The following is a 6000-nucleotide window of genomic DNA, read 5'->3' as shown; positions in this document are numbered from 1 at the left end:
AGCCAGTGTTTGGTTTGTCTGTTCTGGGCTACTGTAGAAACATGGCAGTGCAACATAGAGATCTCTGTGGAAGAGGACCTGCTCTGTAGATATAAACAGCTCATTCTAAGGTAACAAAAGTACAATGAGTCTTATTTTCAGGTGGTTATACAATAATGACATTATGTTTATTATATTCAATTTCTGCCATATTCTGCCAATACAATCCCATAACTCAAATATCACAATATTTTGACCAAATACCTCAATATCAATATTTATTGATATTGCAATAATATTGTAGGCATGACTATAGGTACTTTAACAAAATAAACACAGTGAGATTTTTGATAAATAATCCTACAATCGGTAATGTGGACATAGTGACTAAGTGGGTAATAATAATAATAATAATAATAATAATAGAACAGCCAGAACAGTCTGGTAAGTTCACAAAAATCATATTACTGTAATGCATCCTCTAAACACAAGAAAATAAAACACTTATACCATATCATGAGATAACAATATCCAAAATCTAAGAGGATATCTTGTCTCCTATGACGATATTGCCCATCTCTAATCTGCATGAATATATCCTTTATTTGCAAGTACTTTTTTCTTTGTTAATGAAATAGAAGCCACAAGAAGGCTTTCTCCAATCAACACATTTTCAAACATATATTTGGTGTTTCTTTTCCACAAAATCTTGTAACTTATGGCCAACACATACACAGATATAATAGCATCATTTTGTAAGTATATCAGTTTTTATGTGCTTTATCCTTTCTTTGTGTGTGTAAGTGTGTGCATGCACAGATGTGTGCTACAAGTCTGTGTATATGAAAGCTGAGTGTGTGTGTGTGTGTGTGTGTGTGTGTGTGTGTGTGTGTGTGTGTGTGTGTGTGTGTGTGTGTGTGTGTGTGTGTGTATGCTGGTATGCATGCACAGAACCTGTGTATGTGTGCACTTGCACTGCACTTTGTGCCAAACCCCTTGTAATATATTCAGGTATTTAAAAGTGTTTGGTTTGTTTAAAGTTGCGGAGGGGTTTTGGTCTCCTAGAGAGCTCGGATAACCCTAATCCACAACACACATTTTTATCAGTAGTTCATTGGCAGGGCTAAATATTGACTTATCATTAAGTGGAATGACTGAAACCCTAATAATAATTCACGTTGTCTAAGCACCTTGTGTTGACGCAGCGCTCCCGACGCTATTAACGAATGTATGCAAATCCAACGTAAATCTGAAGATTAGAGCTGAAGCATTCTGCAATGCAAGAGAGAAAACAAGAGGTGTGTGATAAAATGTTGTCAACACATACACGCACATGCATACACATGCACAAACACACACACACAGCTGATAGAGAAAACAGGAGGTGTGTGTTTCAAAACACAAATGTACAAGCATGTCACACACACCCATACACAGATAACGCTTACAAAGACAGGGATTGGATTTCTGCTGAATGGGTGATAATATAATAGTGAAGTTTAGCAGCTGAACAATAAACAAATGATACAGACCTATGAGCTGAGGGGATGCAGAGAGAGGGATGGAGAGAACAACAGTGGAAGGAACAGAGGCAGGTGGAAACAAGAGGAAGACATGAAGATGATGAGGAGAAAAGAGGATGAGAGCAAACAGTCATGATTGAGAGAAATGTAAGAGAGATGAAGAGCATGATAGGAAAAGCATCAAGGACAGAGAAAAAAATAAAAGGTAGGACATGGATAAAAAGGATTATAATAGGGCTACACAATATTTTAAAAAGAAATATGGTGATTATTTTGACAGTTCAATTGCGATATGATTCTAGATTAGTGTGAATGATAATTTTTACATCACAATTTTCATTTTCACTGAAGCAAATTATTAAAATCATGATGATGTGCAGCACCTGGATAGTTCAGTTGGTAGAGCAGGTGCCCAATGTATGGAGGCTGTGAGTCCTCTGCAGCAGCCGTGGGTTCGACTCCCACCCATGGCCCTTTGCTGCGTGTTATTCCCCCACTCTCTCTCCCCATTTCCTGTCACGTCTTCAGCTGTCCTGTCATTAAAGGCATAAAATGCCCCAAAATATACTTATCTATATATGTATACATATACATATATAAATCATGATGATGTGACATTTCTTGGGGTCTGTACCAAACCAACAAGTTTTCTTACATCTGGAGAACAAGACTTGTAGGCCAGGGCGTCTCTACAGTACGTCATTATCACACATTTTGCTTTTCAATAATATTTCAATTAATTGTGCTGCTCTGGTAGGTAGAGAATACAAAGACAGCTGTAGAGACAGGCCCACCATTAGAACAGGGTCACAGGGTACAGATGACCTCAGCCTGAGACACAGGGATCAAGTACAACAGTTGACTTACTGACTTATATCACTTGCAATACAATTTTTATGTATTTACATGATTAATGAATTTATTAATTAAAGCACATTTCAGCTCGGTGTGGTCGAAACACTTGGTCAGTCAGATGTCCAGAACCCACATGTGCCACTAATATAAAGCGAACTTACTAGCTAAGTCAAAACACAAAAAAGAAAAAGTCAGAGTACAGAAAGAACAAGAAAATGAAAGGAGCAGAGAGGCAATTTCCAGATATCAGGGGGAAAAAAAGAAAGGAATGCAGGAATGAAAAACAAAGCTGAACGTGGCAAAAATGAGGACATAGGCAGACTAGCAAATAAAACTATAGCTTAGCTAACTAGCTTAACCTTTAAATCCTTTCATGTTTTGTTAATTTGGAGGCCCCTGTGCACAAAATCAGTAGTATTTCCACAATAACAACCACAAATTACAACATCAAAATAAAATGATCTAAATAAAAATCTCTTTTAACTGGTTAATGTACTGCAGTACTTACTGTAACTTTGCTTGGGAGAAAACACAGGCTTGTGTCATCTAATTTTAATTCAAATTAATTTACACTTTACACTTCCACTTATCTAGATAAAATACTGCTGAAGTAGTGCTGTTGCTGGAGTGGGTATAGATGTGGAGCCCAACTTTGAAAAATTTGTGCCCCGTCCATAATTCTTCATGGCTGGCCCGTGTAGAGACAGAGAAATTTAAGTTGATGTAGAAGTTAGAGATGCAGGAAAAACAGAATGATTAGAGAACCCCTGAACTTCAGGTCACATGTGATAAAGTTGGCATTTCCTAGAATCAAAAGAAGCATGATAGAGAATGGAGGTATGCAGAGAGTTTGAACAGAGTTGTGTTGAATGATGAATGAGCAGATAGTTGGATAGTTGGACTGCTGGAGAGTAAATGGAGGGGAGGCAAATGAGTAAACATTGTCAGTGGTGGAGGGCTTGGTGTCCGGATGGAAGGGAGGAGTAGAGGTGAGGATGCCGAGAGGACGAGGGATGAGTGAAGAGAAGCTATTTTGGAAAAGTGTTGAGCTGTTTATTTGCGCGTCATTGAAGCTGAAGTAAGGCGCTGGGGGAATTGGCCACCAAGCCCCCGCTCTGCAACAGCTGCCGCTGCTAAGTGAGTTACTAGCCGTCAGACTGCCTTTATGTCACACAATCACACACACGTACACATGCATTTTCCTGTCACATGTTGCCGGTGATGGATGCGTTGAGGATATAATGCACTGCAACAGCACAGGAGAAAATATGTGTCATTCTCCACTTTTAGCCTTTAAGTGAAATGATTGCTTAAATTAACAGCATTTCATGCACGCAAAGAGTGAGCGCTGATTAGGTTGTTAAACAATAAGTTATTTATCACTCCACAACTAGCTGCAGCCCCATTAAAGGGCGAGGCCGTGATACAAAGCAATGACTTAGTGTTTAATGTCTGCTGTCAAATAAAATGGGCAACACAGCTGGGGGTAGATAGTGCCACAGATCAGCATGTCATCAACTGTTAGGATAAATTTGCTAAATAGCTCATGAAAGTTAGATTATTTTATCTCTAAACTAAATAATCACAAAAGATGTAGGGGTTCTTACAATATGTCAGTCTGATTTCAAATGAGAGGCTTTTACTAGTGGACTCTCTCATTAAAATACAATTTGTCCTTTTTCCATCAGCACAGTTATGGTATTTTAGTCGAGCCGTGCCGTGCCGTGCCATGCTCATTTGTATTTCCAGTGCATCCTCACAGCAGGGGGTTACTTTGCTGACTCAGTATTATAACAGGACAATATTATAGCCCTAATCCATTCCAAGGCCAAAGCTTGACAGTCCCTGCCCACAGGCTAAGACGTCAGAGTAACCAGATTGTCTCAACTTGTGTTATTAGGAAGGCACCTGCAGAGAAGCCACCATGTTTACTCTGTATCGATTTTGTTTCACCCTCATGGCCATGATCTAACCATAGTCTGACACATATGAGCATTTATGTTTTCTGAACTTCTTTCCTGTGTTGGGGTATTACATTTGTTTAACGTAGGTAAACGAAGTAGAAACACATCCATTTAGTTAGTATAGTTTCACTGCCTTTCATCTCTCCACTCTAATAAAGGCATAAAATGCCCCCCTACAACTCCCACTGGAACCATTGGGGTTTATGATTTTTTTCATTCTACTAGGGATGTAAAATTCTGGGCTGATACTGATATTTAAAAACAATTTTGCTAATAGATGGAAAAGAAAAATATCATACGTCATACCAGAGTTGTGTCCACCTAGTGGCTTCTTCTTTGATACAGCTGTGGGGTATGATAGGTCCTGTTGTCCTCGTCCATCCGCAAATAACCAACACAAAATTTTGTGTGTGCAATACTGATGCGACACAACAGATAAATGTCGGCCACTGCCATCATTGAATGTCATCTTACTCGCTAATTGGACAGTTTCAGTCAACAAGGCACATTTTGGCCGATACTCATGTTCTGCCAATAAATAAACGTGCATCCCTTTATTCTACGCTGATGTGTAGATTTTGTTGACAAAATTACAATTTTTCAAAAGTATCCATACTTTAGTATTTTTCAATACCAATTAATGCTAACATTTGATAATAGTGAAAGTACCAAAGCTATAAAAAATTATCTATGTACTTATTCAAGATGTCAGTTCAGTTCAGTCTTCAGTCAGCACCGTGTGGTTTTCTGTTGGACTTTTTTCCCTTTTTGCCATGGTATCGAAAGAGGTATAGAAGTATTGAATTTTTTTTTCAGAATAATATTGTACCAAAGTTTAAAATTCTGGTATTGTGACAACTCTAAACCAAAGACTTGTTTAGCAGACTAGAGCTTTTCTAACCAGAATACAGATTCTGTAAACAAAAACATTATTTTCTCCTCCAAGAATGAGCCTTTCTACCTCAAATCTGCAGTCAGTAAAAAAACAGTTCCAATTTGTCAATCATTCTCAAGTTCTTTGGATTTAAAATATGAAGCACTGGAGAGTGCAAAGAAACATGCTTGAAATTTGATATTCAGCTGCAAAACATTTACAGGGAAATGGAGTGATAGCATGTATTTTAAATGTCACCTTGCTGCTGAAGGTGAAGTGGTAGCAGAAAGACATCACCTATCACTGTCAGAGATGGCAGCTCTCAGAAAAACACACTTCGTCTCCCCTGCACTCGTTCGATGGCATAGGCTGAATATTACTGCTGTATGAAGAGATGAATACAGGAGAGGAAAAGAGGTGTGCAGGGGAGGAGAAGAGGGAGGGAAGAGGAGAGGAGGATGTATATAGGAGTTGATAAGAGAAGATGCACACTAATATTAAGAGCAGCCTAAATACTGTTTGTGTGCAGATAGGAAAGAGGAATTGAGGAGAGGAGGAGTTTGGGAAGTGTAGAGGACTTTTTTACAATATGGAGAGAAGAAGAGCATAAAAAGAAAGGAGGTGAAGGGTAGGAGGAGAGGTTATGGAGGGAGGAGGACAGGGGAAACGACAGAAATTGTGGAGAGGTGTAATAGGAGGAAAAAGCAAAATAATAGGATGAGCAATGTTAGAGGATGATCTGCTTAAATATGGAGAAGCAGAGCAGGACAAGAAGAGGTGATGAGGAAAAAATATAATGTCCAGT

The 6000-nt window shown here is 38.7% G+C and overlaps 1 protein-coding gene across 1 annotated transcript in view; it reads left to right on the top strand.

The window, feature by feature from the left end:
- The window catches only part of ush2a (Usher syndrome 2A (autosomal recessive, mild)), a 247658-nt gene that overhangs the window by 170737 nt on the left and 70921 nt on the right, over positions 1-6000 (top strand). The window lies entirely within an intron of this gene.

This window comes from Lutjanus erythropterus, chromosome 1 (assembly GCF_056507025.1).
Source record: "Lutjanus erythropterus isolate fLutEry1 chromosome 1, fLutEry1.hap2, whole genome shotgun sequence".
Taxonomy (NCBI): domain Eukaryota; kingdom Metazoa; phylum Chordata; class Actinopteri; order Lutjaniformes; family Lutjanidae; genus Lutjanus; species Lutjanus erythropterus.
The sequence above is the reverse complement of the archived record's forward strand: the minus strand, read 5'-3'. Positions and strand labels throughout refer to the sequence as shown.